Source organism: Phoenix dactylifera, chromosome 5 (genome assembly GCF_051530095.1).
Source record: "Phoenix dactylifera cultivar Ajwa chromosome 5, Ajwa_hap1_PhDact_Kaust_v1.1, whole genome shotgun sequence".
NCBI classification, from domain to species: domain Eukaryota; kingdom Viridiplantae; phylum Streptophyta; class Magnoliopsida; order Arecales; family Arecaceae; genus Phoenix; species Phoenix dactylifera.
The window spans coordinates 13,093,406-13,118,475 of NC_143194.1; the positions used below are offsets into that span (position 1 = coordinate 13,093,406).

The following is a 25,070-nucleotide window of genomic DNA, read 5'->3' on the forward strand; positions in this document are numbered from 1 at the left end:
ACTAATAGACCTTTCTGATGTACAAGAACTTAACGGTGACAAGCTTGAGCAGATGATTAACACATTTGTTGGAAAAGAGGGCTCTGTGATGTTCTTGGTTAAGAGGTTAATCGGCTGCCCTCTCCTTGCAAGGCCAGGTCTTGCCACTGGCACCCTCTTAGGCTTTGCTGCCTTTTTTGGAGGGGAACTTTGTCCAGGGTCAGCTTTGATTGGAACAACATTTGGAGGTACCTCAGGGGGAGGTGGAGGCAGAACATCAGTCGTATCAGATTCAGGGTCAAACCCCCCACGGGACTCCATCTCCTCAGGGGGAGGTGGAGGCAAGACAGTAGAGTTAGATTGATTGTTTATATATGTACAATTTTTGAAACTCCATCATCAATATAAATCAAAAAATATCTGTCTTCGCATTGTTAGATTGATTGTTATGTGCACTGTTATATTTGTGTAAAATAGAACGGGCCAGGCTTTACAAAGATTACACGTAAATGTACCAAAAATATATATTTTTCATTAATATCAAAGGCTTTACAAAGATTACAAAGGCTCCATCATCAATCCCTATGACGCCATCGTCGACGCGTGTACTGCTGTACGTCCGAATGAGAGGGTCCTGGATCCGAATGAGAGGGTGCTGTACTCGGGCCAGGCTCATCACCCAGAAGTACCTGATGCATCTGAGAAATAGCATCATATAGGTGCCCGGCACCTAGTGACGTAGCCTCTGAGGGACCCATCCGTACAATGTCGGTACTGATACCGAGTGCAGCTGCATTACGCCGCCGGTGCATGTCAGCATCATCATGACCTCCCCTAGCTCCAGAATGAGTACTCGAGCGCAGATGAGGAGGCTGAACTGCAACGTGCGTGATACGGAGATACCACTCCATGTATCCCGGTACGCTGTCTGATGGCCGGGTAACTGGGTGGCTCCTGCTCGCCTGGCTCAGCACGTGGTCCTCCCACCGCTCCCAAAGCTGATCCATATAGGAGTAATGTATCCGGTACGAGCCTGCTGTGGAACCTCTGTTGGCTCGCGTAGGGGCTAGTGGCGCTCGAGGGATGGTCTGAATACGACCAAACTGTCTAAGAACCCTTTCTGGATGATAGGGTTCTACGATATCAAGGCACTTGATGGAGCCACTAAAAAATGCGACGGGTATATATGGGCGATCTCCCCGAAGCCGATGATGGGGATCCCAAATAACCTGTAAAACAAAAGGTCCATTTCAGTTTTATACTATATCGCATATTAAATGTACTGACAAACACAAGCAAATGGTAATATGATACGTACCTCATCGATGCTCAAAAGGTCCAATGACTCACGTAGAACCACTAAATGGTCCATCGTGGTACGGGATGGAGTACCGGGCATCCAGCGGTGCACGCGGGGACTGGCATCAGTATACTCGAGCGACGGGTGAGGACTGAGTGCTGGAAAATGCTCATAAATCCATGCCTGCAGAAGCGTCATATAACCACTGATCTGTCTCACTGATGACCTCGACGCAATCCCCAACTGCCGATACAAATATGCTAAGGCAGCTGTACCCCAGGCATATGTGCTCACCCTATCCAGATCCCGCAGTAAACACAGATACGCTATAGGCACCCTGGTCCCACTCTTATCAGCAAAGAGTGTGCAGCCTAACAAAAATAACAAATAGGCTCGTGCTGCACACTCTATCCTCTGCTGCCTGTCTCTATCAGATACAGAGTGAAACTGAGTCCTCAGCCACTCCATCCTCACAGACTGACCGCGCGATGACAGTACCTCCTGACGCGCGTCTCCAGCTGACACCCCCAACAACTCCACAAGTAGCTCCTCAGCATCCCGATCACTCATCCTCTCAGGAGAAACTGATACTAAGGAACCTGCGACAGGAATCCCTAAAATGGCGGATACATCATCCAACGTGATAGTGATCTCGCCAAATGGTATATGGAAGGTGTTCGTCTCGGGCTGCCATCTCTCTACGAAGCCCGAAATCAGAATCTTATCGATGAATCGATAAGAGCACTGTACTAACTCTACGAGGCCCGACTGCCTCAATAGTGCTCTGAACCTGGTATTTGGTTGGTTTGAAGACCACCACTTCCATTCACCAACCTTGGCAGTATGGTTCATGCACTTTAGTGGAGCTCGTTCCTGTAATATAAATGTATAATTACTACTACTTTATAAAACATCAATAAACAAAATATAATGCTATAACAAATAAACAATACCTGTTGCCTCCAGATGGAAGCTGCTATATGCGTCTTGAAACTGATCAGGACGGACTCATCCTCTGGACCTCCTGGACATGGTCCAACGGACTCATCGTCTTCGCCCCTAGCGGGCATATCATCATGCTCTGACTCAGGAGAGTCCGATGGCATATGAGCAGGCTCGGGAGAAGCAATCCTAGCACGACGTCTCCTAGCTGACGCCGTAGGTCTAACTCTGGCGGGACGGGGATCCATGTCTGAAAATATAGAAATTCAATGTTAGGCTATATCAAAGAAAATAATTCAATTGCATACATAAATGTTCGGCACAAAATTCAGCACGGCACGCACCAGAACCCTTCTGTTCGGCTGCACGGTGCCGAACAGAAGGCGTCTGTTCGGCTGCACAGAGCCGAACAGAAGGCTTCTGTTCGGCTGCTCAGAGCCGGACAGAACCATTCTGTTCGGCACTGTGCAGCCGAACAGAAGGCTTCTGTTCGGCACCGTGCAGCCGAACAGAAGGCTTCTGTTCGGTTGAGTGTTGCCGAACAGAGGGCTTCTGTTCGGCACTGTTCAGCCGAACAGAACCCTTCTGTTCGGCGATCCAGTGCCGAACGGAGCACTGGAGGCGGGGGGGCGGGGAGCTACCTCGACGTGGTCGTGGAGGCGCCGGCGAGGTGCTCGTTGCTCGGGAGATGGCCGGGGAGGTGGTTCCGGGAGAATGCCGGCGACGAGAGGGAGAAGGGGAGAATGCCGGCGACGAGAGGGAGAAGGGGGAACGGGGGGGTTTTGGGCGAGGGAGAAGGGGGAGACGGAGGGGGTTTGGCCGCCGGCGAGGTGCTTGAGGTGCTTGAGGCGAAGTTTTTTGGGCGGAAGGGAGAAGCCGGCTGGAGTGGAGTTTTGGAGGGGAAGAGCGGGGTTGGGGGGGGGGGTTTGGGGGGTGTAGAGAGCAATTTAGGTGAGGGGGTGGGGAGGGTGAAGGGTAATTTAGGATTTTTTATTTTTTTAGGGGTGTCCTTAGCAAATGGGGGGGTGTAGAGAGTATTTAATTTTTTTTTAATTTTTGGGGGGTGTCCTGAGCAATCGGGGGGGTGTATTTAGAACTACCCCGCGGTTCCCCTTGGGAGTGTGCCCGTGGGTGGCGTCGGGCGGGGTTTTTGATTTTTGACGGTGGGGGTTTGCTAGGGGGTGAGATCCTCTGCCCTGCGACGTGTCCCGTCCTTTTGCCCTTCGATGTTATCCAGTGTGGCCCCAATTGGGAACCTCACGATGCTCTAACGGAGGGTCAAGTACGCGACTCTTCCGTGAATTCCGGATTTGATGAGCTTATACGCTTCGCATCGTCTTCGGCGCCCAATTTACCAGTGCCATGCGCCGGATGCCATCGGAGAACCAAGTCTCACAACGAATCGAATACAAATAAGCATACGGTCAAACAGATATGGATCTAATGTAGGTCATCCTACATACTAAAATTCTAATATGTAGTTATAAATACTGAAGCATAATTGAAATAAAATAACTATAGTATAACTGCCGATCCTTGTAACCATCTCTATCACCATGATTTTTAGCAGTTTTGTTAGTTCACTTCTACGATCTCGGGTGCATGTGATGTGATCGCAAATTGGGTCACTCCATGCCTTCCGGCCTGCTACCTGTACCGACATATGATTCTAATTTCTAAGTCTTCGGCCTGCATGTCTATATTCTAGCTGAATTCTATTTGTTTAGCCTGCATCTCCATACTTGACGTAATTCGTCACAACTAAACTCCATCCTATCTGTCCGGGGTTACATGACTTTCACTTGTTTGACTTTATCAATTCCAATCTACGTGACGGTTGCTATTGACCACCATTTAGATTATTGAGATGGGGTGTAAACACTTTCTTAATTAGAGATGGTATAAATGCAAGAGATCCCATGCTTTGATGATCAAACTTTTCTAGTTAGATCCAATATTTGCAAATGATAAAACCAATGGAAAAGCCCTTAAAATTATTAAAAATATAATCGGATTACAATCATAAAATCTTTCTTGGATTAAAGCTTTTATCAATAAATTCATACCCTCTTTCAAAATTATAATCCTTTGCACTAGTTGATAATAATACAAGTATTTGCTATTGTCTAGAGCATTCTGGTAAGGGTTTATAGATTGGCACGGGTAAAGTTTTAAATGAACAGATATTTCCAAGAGTTTGAAAAGGTCGGAAGAAGCCGACTTGTGGATGAGTGTTCGTGTTCTGTTTTTTCATGGACGGATTCCGTAGTCTCATGATCATGTGTTTTAAGTCCATACAAGATATAAGTTGTACAAATTTGGGTTTAGATGCTTCATAAGGAAAGCAAAGATTTTCTCTTTTCTTAGAGAAAATCATATCTTAATCAAAATTTTAAATATTTAATAATCCACTGTAGAATAACCCAATGAAGACTAGTTTCTTTTGAAATTATTTATGTTAAATGAATTGGAATTAGATTAAAAAAAAGTGAAGTACGATGCTTTCAAACCTCCAAAGGCAGCATCCATCTACCATCAGAGAGCCTCGAGGCGGAGGAGCTTTATGGGGATCAAGCTAGACATAGGGAAGGCCTATGACAGGATATGCTAGGACTTCTTGCAGTACTCTTTAGTGAGTTTTGGATTTTATGATGATTGGATTGGCTGGGTAATGGTTGTGTTAGGTCCCCTTTCTTTGCCATATTAGTAAACAGCTCGCCAACACACTTTTTTGAGTCCTCAATCGGGCTGCGGCAAGGATGCCCACTTTCTTCACTGCTCTTCATTCTGTGTTCGGATGCGCTATCCAAAACTCTTCGGCGTGCTGCTGAGATCCAGGTCTTGGAGGTATATAGACTAGTGTCAGCGTCGGTTCAGATATCACACCTCCTATTCGCGGACGACTGCTTGCTCCTGGCGCGGGCTACGAGGCACGCAGCAAGGCCCATACGGAGAATTATTGGGGATTACTGTGCAGCCTTCAGTCAGCGGGTTAATCTGGCCAAGTTCGTGATCAGCTTCAGTCCGAAGACCAAGCCGCAAGTGAAGGCATCCATCAAGAAGATATTGGGAGTGGGAGAGTAGGAGGGCACTATGAGGTACCTGAAAGTTCTCACACAGGTCGCCACCTTCGATGTGGTAATTGTGTTGATGTCAAGTTGAGTATCAAATGCAGGCTCGAGGTGTGACAGATGCGATTACTTTCTATGATGGGCAGAGTGACCTTAGTGTGATCGGTCCTCAATGCGATCCCGGTCTACCTGCTATTTTGTGTCGGTATCGCTTTTGAGGTCTTTGGAGCAGTTGTTCAGGAACTTCATTTGGGGCAGATAGGAGGGCAGAGGGGGTATTCACCTGGTGGCATGAGAGGTGGTCTTCCAGCCAATCAGACATGGCGACCTGGGGGTCCACTCTCTAGTGGCAAAGCAGGAGGTGTTGGCGGTGAGACATGCAACCAGATATATCCTGAAACTTGATAGTTTGTTGAGTGCCCTACTGAGAGCCAAGTACAGAGCTTATGCGGGGGTGGCAGATTTCGAGGCAGGGCATCGATGCTCCTTCATTTGGAAGAAGATATATTCTCATGCTCCGATAGTGCTTGCTGCGATCAGATGGGCTGTTGGTGATGGCCGATCCATTGATATCTTGAAAGATAGATGGGTGTCCGAGTAGCCGCTCTGTCAGGTGCTGACCTTGATTGATTCAGTGAGGTTGGATGGTCGCAGAGTCAGCTATTTGATTGCCCTAGGGGAGCAGGTGGAATGAGGTGTTGATTAGGGAGGTCTTCGGGAAGCAGTTGGCTAAGAGGATTTTGGCCATTCCATTACCTATGGGGGAGATGTTAGACATATTGGTTTGGGCAGCCACAGGAAGGTCCAAGGTGCGTACCACGAAATTACAGGAGGTGATGGGAGGGGGTGCTTGTTCGGCAGATGGATGGTAGATGGATCTAGAGGATGCATGTTCATCCCTATGTGGCCTTATTCTTATCGAAGGTGGCTTAGGGTGTTTACCAACCAGAAGTGTGTTGGTAGGAAGGGATGTCAGGGTCACTCCGAGTTGTGGTAGGTGTCCTGACATGGAGGAGTCCATCGACCATGTTCTGCCTGGGTGCCCGTGGGCAGCACAGATTTAGAGGAGGGCTGCGTTTCCCTTGCCTCAAACCACCCGATCTACTGATGATCTACTACTTGGCGTAGTAGATGAGGGAAGCCATGCAGAGTCCGAGGACGATCAAGTGGAGAAGCACATGTGCCTACTTGGTGTATCATATATGATTGGACAAGAACACCTGAGTCTTTGAAGACGTAGGCGCCCTTGAGGAGTATAGTGGAAAGAGCTCTTCTTTAAGCAGCTGAGATCACCACGGCTACCATGGTGACCTCATTTGGGATGGTCAGGGACATGTGGGACCCCCTCTTTGTTGTTACAGTGCCCAAGATCGTCCTTGGCTCTTGGGATCCCCCACCCCCCAGCCATCTTAAGGTGAACTTCAATGGTACCGCTCTTGGTGATGGAGATAGAGCATGTGTGGGCTTTGTGATCAGGGGTCACGACTCACGGTTGATTGCTGCAGGGGCAAAGCACCGTTGGACTGACAACCACAAGGGCGAAGCTCAAGGTAGCATAAAAAGGCATCACCTATGCGAGACAGGTGCAAAGGGCTGAGTGTATCCTTCTTGAGGGGGACTTAGCCACGGTGATCGACTGGATATGGGGTGAGGGGCGGAGGGGGGATGGAAGCCCTCTGCTCTGCAACATCTATTAGATGGTGGAGGACTGTAGCGCCTTCCAGGCCATGCATGTGTATTGAGAGGTGAACAGAGCCACTGATTGAGTCGCCTCCTATGCTTCCTAGCATTTCGGAGAGGTTATCTGGACACACCAGGGGGTCTCCCCTCTACCGTTGTGTCATTTTTTCACTCTTGATTCTGCTGGCTGTATCTACACTAGAATAGTGTGAACAACTGTTGTACCAATCACAATATCACATCATTGGACATCTTCTTATCTAAATAATTCTACTCCTATACGGATAAAACTCCAACAAATAGAGAATATCAACAAAAATTTAGGATAATGATGAAAAATATGAAAAAAGGTAAATAAAAGGTAGGGCTAGCCAACCGGCGGTGCCTAACAGTTCAGATTGGTCCAATCAAGATAATCCAATTGATTAAACTATAGATCAAGAATTGGGCTAACGTATGATAGACCAATAGAGATTGATGGCGATAGAATTCAATGGTGTTCAACAAGGTCCAAGTGAGCTAACATGCTGCCCAATAGCCAAAGGGCTAGGATCCCTTACTGTGGTCAACCTTTGCTGCAGGGGGTCTCACTAATGGGGCCCACATGTCATGAAGAGAAGAGAGAGAAAGTGAGAGAAGAGAAAATGATGGTAGAGAGAAATTAGATCCTGATATAAAATAAAAGGTAAAGAGATTGGAGACAAGAAAATAAATAAGACACAAAAATTTTAGAAAATTAGTTCTTCAGGAACTAATAGTATTTCTCATTTCTTTCTTATACCTTTTTTTCTCTTTTCACTTGTGTACATTTTATCCTCCTTAAAGTGCTCTTTTATAGGCCAAGGATTATAATGAGGAGGTATGATAGTCATAATGATAAAACACCCAAAAGACAAGAGAAGGTGAAAAGGTGGATGAATGTAGACATCCCCAAGAGATAAGGGGCATATCTAGGAGTTACAAAAGGTAGAAAACCAAGAGGTGAGAAAACTCTAAGAGGTAAAAGTTAAGTGTGTTAGATGTATGCCCTAGAAGCCAATTTGGCTGACACATTATTGATTCTAGGGACATAATTTTGTACTTGACTATTTATTATTGAATAAATAAAAGGCATCCTTTCATTCATATTGTTTATGTGTCTATGAATCGTCCAAGAAATTAATAAGATGATGATACATATTCTCAAGAGTTGAGAATTTGAGCCATGTATCATTGGTGATTAATTTCTAAATGCTCCTGATCAATGGATCATCACGAGGACGGTGATCGATCCGATCAGTGCACAGATCACTCTCCTTCTGGATGGACGAGACTTGAGTCCACAGTGTAGGGACACTGAAGTGATAGTGCAGGTGCTTGTTAGAGAACAAGGGTACTGAGCGTGACCAAGACAAGAAGTCACTTGGATGTCTATCCACTCGTCAGTGACTTGCTTGATGTTGCAGTAGTGTGACTGGTCCTTTGACCTGCGGTGCTTCGGCTACTCACAGTGAGGTTATTGTAGTTTGACTGCACACATACATGGTCTCTAGCCATATGGATCCATGCAGTGTAGATTGGCTGCAGTAAGTTCACTGTAGGAGTAGGGTATGTTGGAAATTGTGTCCCAAAGCCAATTTTTTAATTGTAAGAAATTGAATTATGTATATGTTTTATTAAAATGAATAAAAGTTTATTCTGGCAATTTTCTATTTATCACAAGTGTTGCATCTTCAAATTGAACTCCTGTGTATTGTGATGAAGTCCTTAGGACTAATTTGGTGGATAAAAGAGGTTTTATCATTTAGTCCTTAAAGCAGTTCGCGACCAAATGACGAGCTGTCAATTGGACGATAGCTATGTCAAGTATAGGTCGTTGTATGCCATTTAGTTGGTTGTCCTCTTAGACCAAGGAGTGTGGAGACACTGTATGGCATACAGGTGAGATGTAGGAGTACATCGTCACTGAATAGTGACTCACCTGCGTAGCACTCCACTGTCGGGAGTTAGCTCGTAAAACGTATGGGCATAAGTACCCCTTAGACCTGAGACTGTCACGGTGACTTGCAAGCAACTCACTGTACTTAGGCACTGGATGACCTGAATTTCTAATTCAGGGATTGGAAGGATGCTGGGTGCAGTCAAGTACTCGCGAAGTCTGTGTATGAGTCAAGATGGGATTGACCGCTCCAAATTTTAGGAGTTGATGTCTCACTGTATTTCAATTCAGTAAAACCTTGGCCAGGGTAAACCAAGTGATAGGTCACTTGATTTGATTATTTGAAATACACTATGGATAACCGGACCCAGAGGTCGACAGTCCTCTCTGAGGTCATCTTGAGCATCGAAGGTCATAGGGATGAATTATGCAACAACCATACGTCTAGGTTCTTGAATGTTGCTTTGCATATTCGACCTATCCGGACGTCGGGTATCATTGCTAGATGGTCACCTCGATTAGTGTATGGAGTAGTCCATGTACTACCGGCTTAGTGTTCGAACCTATCGGAGTCACGCACATAAGTCAAGTTAAGTAGGAAGGACTTGATCCAATTTAATTGAGAATTAAATTGTGGATCATTTGAGATTTGATTTTGTCTATGTTCAGCTAGCACTGAACATGAGGTACATACTGAATTTCATGGATGTGTATTTAATTATGTCTGTATTCTGGCTTAATCAAGTTTCAATTAATGTAATTGAAATTGAATTCAGCACAAGATTAGCATGGCCCCTGCGCAAGGATGACACGCATAAATCGAGAAATGAGTCCAAATCAATTTCAATTACATTAATTGAAACTTGATTAAGCCAGAATACAGACATAATTAAATACACATTCATGAAATTCAGTATGTACCTCATGTTCAGTGCTAGCTGAACATAGACAAAATCAAATCTCAAATGATCCACAATTTAATTCTCAATTAAATTGGATCAAGTCCTTCCTACTTAACTTGACTTATGTGCGTGACTCCGATAGGTTCGAACACTAAGCCGGTAGTACATGGACTACTCCATACACTAATCGAGGTGACCATCTAGCAATGATACCCGACGTCCGGATAGGTCGAATATGCAAAGCAACATTCAAGAACCTAGACGTATGGTTGTTGCATAATTCATCCCTATGACCTTCGATGCTCAAGATGACCTCAGAGAGGACTGTCGACCTCTGGGTCCGGTCATCCATAGTGTATTTCAAATAATCAAATCAAGTGACCTATCACTTGGTTTACCCTGGCCAAGGTTTTACTGAATTGAAATACAGTGAGACATCAACTCCTAAAATCTGGAGCGGTCAATCCCATCTTGACTCATACACAGACTTCGCGAGTACTTGACTGCACCCAGCATCCTTCCGATCCCTGAATTAGAAATTCAGGTCATCCAGTGCCTAAGTACAGTGAGTTGCTTGCAAGTCACCGTGACAGTCTCAGGTCTAAGGGGTACTTATGCCCATACGTTTTACGAGCTAACTCCCGACAGTGGAGTGCTACGCAGGTGAGTCACTATTCAGTGACGATGTACTCCTACATCTCACCTGTATGCCATACAGTGTCTCCACACTCCTTGGTTTAAGAGGACAACCAACTAAATGGCATACAACGACCTATACTTGACATAGCTATCGTCCAATTGACAGCTCGTCATTTGGTCGCGAACTGCTTTAAGGACTAAATGATAAAACCTCTTTTATCCACCAAATTAGTCCTAAGGACTTCATCACAATACACAGGAGTTCAATTTGAAGATGCAACACTTGTGATAAATAGAAAATTGCCAGAATAAACTTTTATTCATTTTAATAAAACATATACATAATTCAATTTCTTACAATTAAAATATTGGCTTTGGGACACAATTTCCAACAACTCCCACTTGAACTAAAGCCAATTTGTACAGTATCTAATACCCATCTTCGATTTGTGATAATCGAACTCCTTTACAGAAAGGGCTTTAGTGAATGGGTCAGCTAGGTTCTCCTTTCCATCGATCTTTTGAAGATTGACGTCACCTCGTTCCACGATCTCTCGTACAAGGTGGTAGCGACGCAGAATGTGCTTGGTTCTATGGTGGGACTTTGGCTCCTTTGCTTGTGCAATGGCTCCAGTATTGTCACAATACAAAAGAACTGGACCATTGACTGAGGGAGCAACACCAAGTTGATTTACAAACTTCTTGATCCAAACAGCTTCCTTTGCCGCATCTGATGCAGCAACATACTCTGCTTCGCATACGGAATCGGCTACTGAATGCTGCTTGGAACTTTTCCAGCAGACTGCTCCTCCATTCAGGGTAAACACAAATCCTGACATACTCTTACTGTCATCATGGTCTGACTGAAAACTAGAATCTGTAAACCCCACAAGTTTTAAGTCAGATTCTCCATAGATTAACCATTGGTCCTTAGTATTTCTTAAATACTTAAGGATGGTTTTCACCACCTTCCAATGGTTCTCACCCGGATCAGACTGATACCTACTCGCTACTGCTAGTGAGTAAGCAACATCCGGTCTTGTACATGTTATGGCGTACATAATAGAACCTACTGCAGAAGCATATGGGATTCTACTCATACGCTCTCTCTCTTCGGAAGTTGTCGGACAATCTTTCTTAGAGAGAGAAATTCCTTGGCCTATCGGAAGATAGCCCTTCTTGGAATTCTCCATGTTGAACCGCTTCAACATAGTGTCGATGTACGTGGATTGGGATAATCCAAGCAACCTCTTAGATCTTTCTCTATAGATTTTCATCCCTAGGATGTAGGATGCTTCTCCCAGATCCTTCATGGAGAACTGTGATGACAGCCAGAGTTTCACATTTTGTAATGCAGGAATGTCATTCCCAATTAAGAGAATGTCATCCACATATAAGACAAGGAATGTGATCACTGAACCGTTAGCCCACTTGTAAACACAAGGTTCTTCTTCGTTCTTAACGAAGCCATACGTTTTGATAGTTTTATCGAAACGTATGTTCCAACTTTGAGAAGCTTGCTTAAGTCCATAAATGGACTTTTGTAGCTTGCATACTTTGGACTCGTCTGTGGATATGAAACCCTCAGGTTGTATCATATACACCTCTTCTTCCAGCTCTCCATTTAGAAAAGCTGTTTTCACATCCATTTGCCAGATTTCATAATCCATATATGCTGCTATAGCTAGCATGATCCGAATAGATTTTAGCATTGCCACAGGGGAAAAAGTCTCGTCATAATCGATACCATAACGTTGACGATACCCCTTGGCAACCAGACGGGCTTTATAGGTCTCCACCTTTCCGTCTGCGCCTCTCTTTCTTTTGAAGATCCATTTGCACCCTATGGGTTTTATCCCTTCGGGTGGATCAACTAGTGTCCATACACTATTGATTTCCATGGATTCCATTTCGGATCTCATGGCGTTAAGCCATAACTCAGAGTCGGACCTCTGCATAGCATCCATATAGGTGATCGGATCCTCATTGTTCTCATCGAGCTCAATGGGATCTGCGTCTTGGACCAAGAAACCATAGTATCTATCCACTTGACGCAGTACTCTACCTGATCGCCTTAATGGTGCTTCTACATTGGGCTCCGGGTTTGATCTAATTGAATCCGGTTCTGTGGGTTCAGTAGATTGTGTTAAATCTTCCACCTGCTGAACTTCACTAAGTTCAACCTTAGAGGCAACAATTCCTTCACCAAGGAATTCCTTTTCCAAAAATGTTGTCTTAAGTCCTACGAACACCTTTTGTTCATTAGGAAGGTAAAAGTAATAACCCCTAGTTTGCTTGGGGTACCCTACAAAATAACACTTATCGGACCTAGGACCAAGTTTGTCAGTTTGAGAACGTTTAACATAAGCCGGACATCCCCAAACCCTAAGGTATGAAAGTGTCGGCTTACGCCCAGTCCATATCTCATATGGAGTCTTCTCAACAGACTTACTTGGAACCTTATTTAGTATTATACACGCAGACTCTAAAGCATAACCCCAAAAAGATAGAGGCAGACTAGTAAACCCCATCATGGATCGAACCATGTCTAACAAAGTTCGATTCCTCCTTTCGGATACACCATTATGCTGAGGTGTTCCTGGAGGGGTCCATTGTGAGAGAATCCCATTCTCCTCTAGATAAGTCAAGAAATCACCGGAAAGGTATTCTCCTCCTCGGTCTGACCGAAGGATCTTAATACTCTTTCCAGTCTGTTTTTCTACTTCATTACGAAATCGTTTGAACATTTCAAATGATTCCGACTTATGCTTCATCAGATAGACATACCCATACCTGGATAGGTCATCTGTGAAGGTTATGAAGTAGGCATAATCACCTTTGGCACTTACGTTCATAGGTCCACATACATCAGTATGTATGAGGCCAAGAACATCGCTGGCTCGTTCACCCTTTCCAGAAAAAGGTGATTTGGTCATTTTACCCAGAAGACAGGATTCACAAGTTGGCAATGATTCACAATCATTGATTTCTAAAATGCCCTGTTGGGCTAACCTGTTTATCCTGTTTTTATTTATGTGACCTAACCGGCAATGCCATAAATAGGCTTCATTGACATTATCTAACTTAGGGCGTTTATTAGAGGTGTACATTACATTCACAGGCAGTGATAGAGTATAAATGCCATATTTCAATTGTCCACAAAAAATTTTAATACCATTCAAAATGATATCACAAAAATTTTCTTTTATTGATAAACAATAACCATTTTTGGCCAAAAGGCCTACAGAGATGACATTCATTAAAAATGTTGGACAATAATGACAATCATCTAATATGACTACTCTAGATTCAAAAACAAGCTGAATGACTCCTAAAGCTAGGACTGGAACTGATCTTCCATCTCCAACGTTCAGGAATCTCTCGTCATTCTTGAATCTTCTACTAACTTGAAGTCCCTGCAACGAATTGCAAATATTAATTGGACTTCCGGTATCCAATACCCAAGTGGTAGAATCATAAATTGAAAAATTACAAGGTGTTATCATATAATTACTTTGTGCAGCAACTGTTTGCTGCTTTTTCTTCTTAGGCCTGTTTGGATCAAGGGACGCTATGTAAGCCGGACAGTTCCGCTTCCAATGACCCATCTTCTTACAGAAGAAGCACTCTGCATTGCTCTTATCGGCTTTACGCTTCTTAGTCTGGCTGGGCTTAGAGACCCCAGCACGAGCTTTCTGCACCTTCTTCTTCTTTCCTTTCTTAAAGGAAGAAAGTCCTGCAGAAGTCCCACCTACCACATTCACCGACTCCTTTTTGAGTTGGTGATCCTTCTCATAGGTCTGCAGTAAACCTAGCAAACCATGATAGGTTACTTCAGGTTTAGTCATTCTATAATGACTAAGGAAGGTCAGGTAGGACTTGGGAAGTGAGTTCAAAATGGCGTCCTTGCCCAATTGCTCGTGCAAAGGAAAGCCAAGTTTACTCAGGCGATCGATTTGTTCGACCATGTACAATACATGATCGGTGACCGATGCCCCTTCCCTCATGCGGGCATTGAATATAGCGCAGGAGGTCTTATGTCGTTCACCATCATCAGGTGTGCCGAAAGACTTCTTCAACATTTGAAGAATTTCCACTGGCTGCGCTTCCTCGAATTTACGACTAAACTCGTCATTCATTGAGGCCCTCATGATGCAACGCACTGTAGTGCGATCGTTGAGCCACTTCTGATAAGCGTCTCTGATTGCACGTGGTGCATTGGCTGCAGGTTCCTCAGGTGCAGGATCCGATATCACATACAGGATCCGCTCATGCTCCAATACTATTTTCATCTTTCGATACCAGCTATCGAAGTTAGGTTCATTAAGCTTATCATTGTCTAATAGTGTTCGGAGGGACAATGAGTTAGCCATATCTGAAAAATAAAGGAAAAACCCAACTAATCAGTATATGATTTATTTAATCCTAAAGACTTGGACTTTAGTCTAAAGTTTTCTCCCACTATTTTAATCGAATTAATAGCCTCTACCTTTAATTCGAGGAATTACTTTAATTCCTTAGCGGGTACTAGAATCCACATGGACTGTATACAGGCCCGAGGAAAGCTCGGCCAACCCATATGCATCTAAGGGTAGGTACATTACCAATTATTTCTCTAAATAATTTCTAGTATTTTATTTTGCCCCAGGTGGTAATCAGTAGGCGGAGGCCTCCACTGAAAATCCTGGTCAGATCCAACCATTAATGAACTAACTCGATGACACTACCTAATGTATGATCAGGCCCGAGAAAAGCTCGGCCAACCTAATCACAATCAGATAGCTCAAAGAGCTATCATATAATGAAGGATAATTCCAATATTCAGATGAACACCAGACGGAAGCGTCCTGCATGTCCAACTGGAATATTGGACCAATTATCATCCATTTTAATGGGAGGCTATGACCTAGTTATCTATATAACTATATCATTTTAAGGACCTAATAATTTAGAGGATTTTAAATGATATGTAACACTGACCGTAATTCTAAATCCTCCCACTGACTTCACCAAATCATATAGAGGACTAGCTCTTATTGGTCTATTAGACACCTAAATCAGTCACACTGATTTTTCTTAATGGCATGGGTGAGTGCCAAGTCTCAAGGTACCTTAATCAAAACTTGATCGACCAAATTGGCCAGGTAAGAGAGATCATGGGAGGGTTACGCCATTAACCTCTTTCCTAGACACCAACTATGTTGGCCAGGTAAGAGGTAGCCCCAATTAAAAACCATGATCAAATGCCGACTTACCTTAGACACCAATTGGTTTATCAAGTTGATTTAGGTTATCCTTGGGAACTCGGGCTCGACCACTAAGCCACAATCAGATCCAATTGAAATGTTTGGATATGATAAACTACAACTATTGAGTTTGATCATTTTATAAACCTTGATTTAGTCTAGTTCAACTATTGATTAGATTAAATCATGTTTCTTAAGTTAGTCCATTTCAATTTGATTTCATGATTAGGTCTAACATAGTCAACTAATCTGATTGTGCTAACCCATCCCCAAATCCCATGTTCAAATTTAAATTTTAATTCAAATTTCAAATTTTGAATTTTAAATCTTTATTTGAAATTCAAATTTTAAATTTTAAATTCAACATTTAATTCTTTATTAAATGTATTATGATCATGGATTCAAGGTGTCAATTTATTCCAAATATAAACAATTTATATTTAAACTTTATGGTCATAATAAATTTAAAACTGAAATTTCATAAACATCAATTATGCATAATTTCACAAAAATAAACTATTTATTTTATGATACAAATTAATCTCAATTTTGTGCTAGGACAACCTTTTCACTATAAGGGGTTAACCTTATAGCAGGACAACCTTATAATTCAGCACAAGATTGATATTTTATTAATAAATCTAGATCTAATCTAAATTTAAAAATTAAATCATGCACAATTCTAGATATTATAGGCCAATTCCATCGGCCAACCTGGCTCTGATACCAGTTGTCAGGATCAAGCGCTACCATTACACCAAAACCCGCAGGTGTTAGTGAAGGCGCAACTTTTATTTCCTTAAACCAGCGCAGGGGCCCATAGCGCCACGAGTCGACTCCGACCAAGCCTCGCCCAACTCCGGACTCCGACAGGGCCTCGCCAGTGGGTTCAGGGACCCCCTAGTGGTATAACCCACCCTACTCCTCCAGCGCATCCACGTTGGCAGGCGGCGGGACTGACTCGGCCCTCCAAGCCTCCGCCAACGTTGACTCGGCCCCTCAGGCCTCCGCCAACAGGGTATGCACCTATAAGGAATCTATCGACCTTGATAGAAGAGGAGTGATCCTATGTGATTTGTTAGACTGAGTTCTAAGACCTTGGCCAGGGCAGTAATATAAAGTGGAAAAAGAGTTTTCCATTAGCGAACTCAAGTCGAATAAATCTTGACATATGACAGATGATGGGGTTTGACGAGTTGTCCATGACCTCCGTCCTGTAGGGATCCACGATAGTAGGACTGTATCACATGTTAACTGCACCTAGAGGTTCATCATTCCATTCTGCTGGGTAGCCACTACATGCTGCTAGGTGTCACTGGTGGATGGTGGGACTCATAGGGATTATCTTGATGATCGATAAACCCTAATGAGTTGAGTTGGAATCGTTCCAACCCATTGAAAGGAGTTTTCAATGATATTGAGATAGAGATCACAATATATCTCACTACCAGTCAGAATAGAACCTATGGGGTCACACACACTAGAAGTATTGACCGATCCGATGGTTGAAATCGTGATTAGGAATCACAAGTAATCAATTTGATTGATAAGAAGTTGAAGAAGGAACAAAGGGAATTAATTGGACTTGAAACAAGAGCCCTACTTCGGGTAGGATTCCTAGAGTCCTAATTGGATTAGGACTGGGAATCCTAGTTGGAGTAGGACTGGGATTCCTACTTGGAATAGGATTCCTACAATCCTAATGAGATTAGAAATTTTGAATTAAAATTGGATTCCTACTTGGAGTAGGATTCCTAGAAATCCTAATTGGATTAGGACTTCGGATTCAAATAGAGTCCTAATTGGATTAGGACTAAAATTAAACAAATCCTAATTGGATTAGGATTCCTTAAGTCTAAATTAATTATTAATCTAATGAATCAACATGACTCCTAATTGGATTAGGATTGAAGAGTTCAATTGAGTCATGGTTCATTCAAGTCCTAATTGGATTAGGACTAGCATAGATTGAACCCAATTTGGCCAATCCTAATTAGATTAGGATTAAACCATGAAAGAGGGACCTAATCCTCTTTGGAAGAGGATTAGGCTAACCAAGTAAGAGGGGCATCAGCCCCTCTCCACTTTATTAGGTGCGACATGAAGAGAGAGGGGGCCGACGCCCCCTCTTGGAAAGTTGTCAAGGGCTCCTAACTTGTAGGAGCCCTTCATCCTTATTAAAGGAGGACTAGGGCCGGCGCCCTAATTGAATCCTTTTCCTCCTCTTCAAGCCGTGGAAGCCCCCTCTCCTCCTCTTGGTTCAGCCGCAAGCAAAGGGAGAAGAAAAGCCAAGAGTTGGCGGCTTCCTTTCCCTTCCCTTCCTTCATCCAACGCAAGGAACAGCAGAAGGCTGCGTAGGGGCTCATCTTCTTCCTCTTCTTCATCCTTCTTCTTCCTCCTTCCAAGCACAATCAAGAGTTGATTGAGAGGGAGGACATCAGCCATCAAAGCTATCTCTGCAAGGGAGCTAGCACCCCGGTGAGATAGAGAGCTTGGATCGGATTCTGCTTCGTGTGGATACCCGTAGAGGCCGGACGTTTGAACGGCTTCAAGCGAACCCTATTCCAAAACCACGAATTCAGATTTGCGGTGATCATCTACCCGCGCAAGGTGAAGATTTGATCTTCCTATTAGTTTTAAAAGTCTTAATTCTTACCTAATTACGAAAGGTCTCGAAACAACGTTCATGCGATGAACGTCGAACCCGTGCATGCCCCCTTTCCGCTGCCATCTGATTTTTGTTTTTGAATTTTCTGCGGTGTGGGCGGGTTCCCAACAGTGGTATCAGAGCCAGGTTTCGTAGATTAAGGTAAGAATTAAATATCTAAAGGCATATTAGATCTGAAAATTGAATGATCATGCATGCTGAAAAATTCTGCATGCAGATTTTTCAGGGGTGCTGATTTTTTGCATGCTGATTTTTATGTGATAAAAAGATGATTCTAAATGCATTGTTAATGGGATTACAAAGTTTAGAATCATGATTAGCATGATCAGCGACCTATGTCGTGATATAATCAGTTAGTTTTCAGATCTGAAAATTATAATTGTTGCATACGGTGATGATCATATGATTCAAACCCTTTTGGTATCAAATGTAATGACCTGCGATGTGATCTGCGATGTCATGTAATTTTTCAGATGCTTGCATGCATCTTATTTGATATTTTGAGAGGCCTGCGTGCCTCCTAAAAGGAGATGTAATTTATTTTTATTTTTATTTTACATCTGGTTGTATTTCTGTGATGTGATGTACATCAACGATCAAGCTGAAGCGAAGGCATGAGATGAAAGGTGATCCAAGCGGTTGATGGCGATGGGATCAAGGGTTGATCAAGGATCGAATCAAGGAGGCTTGGAACCAATTCAAGAGTTGAAGACCACTTGATCGATTGATGTGCATGTGCTTGTAATACAACCTAATTAGAATCCATGATCATCACCTAGTTAAAGTTTAGCTTTAATTTGATGCTGCGATTATAACTGCCTGTAATGCGCCGTTTGCATGTGATGTGAATGAGAGCCGGGTAGATAGGTTTACATGTGATGTAGCAAACCCAATTGAGACCTAAATCAAAACCTCCTCAATCAAGTCGAGAGTGAACCGACATGAGCAAGTCATATTAGATTAATTGATCTAATTGGTGTCTAGGAAAGCATGAAAGGTGGTTACTTAATTAGGACCTTACTCTCTGAGTAAGGGGAGCCTCCCACCTGCTTACCTGGCCAATTGTTCGATTACCTCTTATGAAGGGCTCAAGTTGCAAACACTAAGACCTGATTAACCAATATTAAGTCAATAGGTCTTCCACTGTAGTAGAGCTGCTAAGGCCTTTCTGATGTTGATTTGTCTCGGCTGGACACAGTGGTCAAGTTGCATCGGGGGGCTGGACCTCTCTATAGACATGAGATGTTGTAGGGTAAAGGTGGGGTTGGGCACCAATAACTGTTAGGTGAGGACCCAATGACGACTTTATTCCTACGGTTATACGGTGGGTCTGACTTAACTAAGAAATGGGACCAATAACTGTTAGGTGAGGTCTTCATGGCTTAGAGACCAAGTTACACTGCAACATGCTTGAGAAGCATTGTACAAGAGTTGTACACTCATCCATCTATGTGTCACCAATAACTGTTAGGTGAGGTGGCATGTAAATCGGTGGGACCGCAGTACCCACTAGAAACCCTAGTCGTGTGGGATTTCCGTTTTCCTACCAGGGGAGTGTGAGGAATTCGAGAAAATAGTGGGAGTTACATTTGTTCTAAAAGACCTTGAAACAGATTAGGATCAAGTACAAAAGTCTAACTAGAATCTTTACTCTCTGCAGATACAATGTCAGCTTCAAACCCTTTGACCCGTATTCTTGAGACCAACCGACTGACCGGAACCAATTACAAAGACTGGCTTAGAAATCTCAAAATTGTTTTGGACTGTGAGAAAATAGGCTACATACTCGATTCGGATATCCCCACACTACCAACACGTCCTACTGATGTTCAGCGTGAGATGCATAAAAGGTGGTTGGATGATGACATTAGAGTAAAATGCTATATGATGGCATCCATGTCTAATGAACTCCAATGCCAGCATGAAAATATAAAGACTGCTAGGGACATACTGGCACACCTGCAAGAGTTGTATGGTGAGCAGAGTCGCACAGCTCGTTTTGAAGTGTCCAAGAGGCTTTTCAAAGCGAAGATGCGCGAGGGGCAGTCTGTCCATGATCACGGTCTGACCATGATCAAGGATCTAGGAGCTTGAGAAGCTCGGTATGGACATGCACAAGGAATTACAAGTGGATTTGATCCTACAGTCACTTCCTGATTCATTTGGTCAGTTTATAGTAAACTACCACATGAATAAGATTGAATGCACTAAGACTGAACTAATCAACATGTTGGTAACTGCTGAGGGAGCCTTGAAAGGTTCAAGGGGCAATGTCCTTGCTGCTGAGTTGACTTCTGGTTCCAAGAGAAAGTCTACTTGGAAGAAAAAGAAGCCTGCTAAGAAGCAGAAGAAAGACAAGAAGCCAAAGAAGGAAGTTCAAAAGAAAAAGGCTAACGACAAAGGAAAATGTTTCCACTGCAATGTCGAAGGCCACTGGAAGAGAAACTGTCCTTCATACCTCGAGAGCCTGAAGAACAAGAAAGGTGACACACCTTCAGAAGGTATAGACTTGCTCATAATTGAAACTAATCTAACGGTTTCTTCTACTTCTAGTTGGGTTATAGATTCTGGTTCTAGTGCTCATTTGTGCACTACCATGCAGGGTCTAAAGGAAAGTAGAAGGCTGGCGGAAGGTGCGGTAACCCTTCGGGTTGGCAACGGGGCAAAAGTTGCTGCTGTGGCTGTGGGCACCTACCATCTGCGACTACCGTCTGGATTTAGTTTAATACTTAGAGACTGCTATTATGTACCTGTTGCTAGCAGAAATTTGATTTCTGTTTCATGTCTAGCACAAAAAAGGTCATGTTTTTACATTTGACAAAGACTGCTGTTCTATTTATTTAAGAAATAAAATAGTCGCACGTAGTTTTATGATTGACAGTCTCTATCATTTACATATGGATGTATCTGTGAATGTTACCGAGCAAGAAGTGAGTGCCAAAGGATCCAAAAGATCCAGAGATGAGATAAACCAAAGATATTTGTGGCACCTCAGGCTTGGCCATAGTGGAGAGGACAGAATGAACAAAATGGATAAAGATGGGCTTTTAGGCTCATTGACTTCCGAGTCATATCCAGTTTGCGAGTCCTGTCTTCAAGAAAAAATGGCTAGACTGCCCTTTGTAGGACATGGGGAGAGGACCACTGAAATACTTACCCTAGTACATACAGATGTATGTGGCCCATTCGATGTGCTAGCCAGGGGACGTTATTCTTACTTCATTATCTTTACCGATGATTATTCACGGTATGGGTATGTGTATCTTATGAGACACAAGTCTGAATCTTTTGAAAAGTTCAAAGAGTTCAAGAATGAAGTAGAAAAACAAACTGGAAAACCTCTTAAGGCTCTTCGATCAGATCGAGGAGGAGAATACCTTAGTGGGGAATTCCGGGACTATCTCAAAGAAAAAGGCATAGTCTCACAATGGACACCTCCGGGTACACCTCAACTCAACGGGGTGTCAGAGAGGAGGAATCGGACCCTATTGGATATGGTCAGGTCCATGATGAGCTTCACTGATTTACCTATGTTCCTTTGGGGAGATGCCTTACTCACAGCGATTTATTTATTAAATAGAGTTCCCTCTAAATCCGTTCCTACCACACCGTATGAGATATGGCATGGTAAGAAACCAAGTCTTGGTCATCTCAAGATTTGGGGATGTCCGGCCCACGTCAAGCGACTACAGGCAGACAAGTTAGAGGCTAGGACCATAAGTGCTCGTTTTATAGGATATCCTAAAGAGTCATTATGATACAATTTTTACGTCTCAGAGGATCACAATGTGTCTGTGAGCCGTCATGTCATCTTCTTGGAAAATCAGTTTATCCTTGATAGAGGCAGTGGGAGGAGAATTGAGCTTGAAGAGAAAGTCTCTGAAAAGCAACGAGTCATGGATCCTATTGAACCCATTCATAAAGAGCCAGTACACGATGCCCCTCGACCACCTCGTAGATCTAGTAGGGTCTCCCATCCTCCCGATAGATACTTAGGTATACTAGAAGAGGATACCGAGGAAATGTTCCTAGTGGGAGATAGGGATCACATACAGGATCCCAAAACCTACAACGAGGCGATATCTGATATCGATTCCGAGAAATGGCTGGAAGCTATGAAGTCAGAGTTAGACTCCATGCATTCAAACCAAGTCTGGACCTTAGTAGACCCACCAGAAGGTATTGTACCTATTGGATGCAAATGGATCTACAAAAGGAAGATAGGTTCGGATGGAGAGGTAGAGACCTATAAGGCAAGGCTTGTGGCGAAAGGGTATAGTCAGCGCGAAGGCATTGACTATCAGGAGACCTTTTCACCTGTAGCCATGCTAAAATCCATCCGAACATTGCTTGCCATTGCAGCATTTCATGATTATGAAATCTGGCAGATGGATGTGAAAACTGCTTTCCTGAATGGATATCTTGATGAAGATATCTATATGGAACAGCCTTTGGGTTTCACTTCCAGTGATGGAGATCACAAGGTCTGCAAGCTGCAAAGGTCCATCTATGGACTAAAGCAAGCATCTCGGAGTTGGAACACTCGTTTCGATGACGCAATCAAAACATTTGATTTCATCAAAAACGAAGAGGAACCGTGTGTTTACAAAAAGGTTAGTGGGAGCGCTGTCGTTTTTCTCGTACTGTACGTAGATGACATTCTCCTAATAGGGAATGATATTCCCATGCTAACCTCGGTCAAGGTCTGGTTGTCAAAAGAATTCTCCATGAAAGACCTTGGGGAAGCATCCTATATTTTGGGAATAAAGGTCTATAGAGATAGATCTAAAAGGATGCTTGGCCTGTCACAGAAAATGTACATAGAGGAGGTGCTGAAGAGGTTCAGCATGGAAAACTCCAAGAGGGGTCTCTTACCCCTAAGGCATGGAATTCATCTCTCCAAGAAGATGTGCCCCAACACATCTGAAGAGATTCAACGCATGAGCAAGATTCCCTATGCATCGGCAATAGGAAGCCTCATGTATGCCATGCTATGTACACGACCTGATATAGCCCTTGCTGTGAGTGTCACAAGCAGATATCAGTCGAATCCAGGTGAAGAACACTGGACAGCTGTGAAGAATATTCTTAAGTACTTGAGAAGAACTAAAGATTTATTCTTGGTCTTTGGGAGAAGATCAGAGTTGAAGGTAGAAGTGCACACATATTGATGATAGAAAGTCTACATCAGAATATGTGCAATTGTGATTCAGTAAATTGGAAGAGTTCCAAACAACCGATCATTATAGATTCTACCTTAGAAGCTGAATGTTAAGCCGTATCTAAGGGTGCAGTGGAAATCTTCTGATTAAAAGTTAATTGCAGAGTTAGGTGTAATGTCATTAGATGCCATAACACTTTACTGCGATAACATTGGCACCATAGCACTAGCTATGGAACCATGGTCTCATCAGAAGTCTAAGCATATAGAGCGGCGCTTCCATCTCATACGCGACTATGTTGAGAAAAAATATGTAGAGGTGCAGAGAGTAGACTCCGCGGATAACGTGGCAGACCCGTTCACTAAGCAGCTGAGTCAGCAAAAGACTGAAGCCCACCTTGAGAAGATGGGCCTAAGATATATGACTAATTGGCTTTAGTGCAAGTGGGAGATTGTTAGATGTATGCCCTAGAAGCCAATTTGGCTGACACATTATTGATTCTAGGGACATAATTTTGTACTTGACTATTTATTATTGAATAAATAAAAGGCATCCTTTCATTCATATTGTTTATGTGTCTATGAATCGTCCAAGAAATTAATAAGATGATGATACATATTCTCAAGAGTTGAGAATTTGAGCCATGTATCATTGGTGATTAATTTCTAAATGCTCCTGATCAATGGATCATCATGAGGACGGTGATCGATCCGATCAGTGCACAGATCACTCTCCTTCTGGATGGACGAGACTTGAGTCCACAGTGTAGGGACACTGAAGTGATAGTGCAAGTGCTTGTTAGAGAACAAGGGTACTGAGCGTGACCAAGACAAGAAGTCACTTGGATGTCTATCCACTCGTCAGTGACTTGCTTGATGTTGCAGTAGTGTGACTGGTCCTTTGACCTGCGGTGCTTCGGCTACTCACAGTGAGGTTATTGTAGTTTGACTGCACACATACATGGTCTCTAGCCATATGGGTCCATGCAGTGTAGATTGGCTGCAGTAAGTTTACTGTAGGAGTAGGGTATGCACCTATAAGGAATCTATCGACCTTGATAGAAGAGGAGTGATCCTATGTGATTTGTTAGACTGAGTTCTAAGACCTTGGCCAGGGCAGTAATATAAAGTGGAAAAAGAGTTTTCCATTAGCGAACTCAAGTCGAATAAATCTTGACATATGACAGATGATGGGGTTTGACGAGTTGTCCATGACCTCCGTCCTGTAGGGATCCACGATAGTAGGACTGTATCACATGTTAACTGCACCTAGAGGTTCATCATTCCATTCTGCTGGGTAGCCACTACATGCTGCTAGGTGTCACTGGTGGATGGTGGGACTCATAGGGATTATCTTGATGATCGATAAACCCTAATGAGTTGAGTTGGAATCGTTCCAACTCATTGAAAGGAGTTTTCAATGATATTGAGATAGAGATCACAATATATCTCACTACCAGTCAGAATAGAACCTATGGGGTCACACACACTAGAAGTATTGACCGATCCGATGGTTGAAATCGTGATTAGGAATCACAAGTAATCAATTTGATTGATAAGAAGT

General features: G+C 43.2%; 1 non-coding gene across 1 annotated transcript; it reads left to right on the forward strand.

Annotated features, from left to right (window-relative positions):
- The first annotated feature begins 9,626 nt into the window (after nucleotides 1-9,626).
- On the forward strand, nucleotides 9,627-9,731 carry LOC148703392 (U6 spliceosomal RNA). Its single transcript, XR_015987765.1, has one exon. It is a non-coding gene; the product is annotated as a U6 spliceosomal RNA (small nuclear RNA).
- Nucleotides 9,732-25,070: the final 15,339 nt, after the last annotated feature.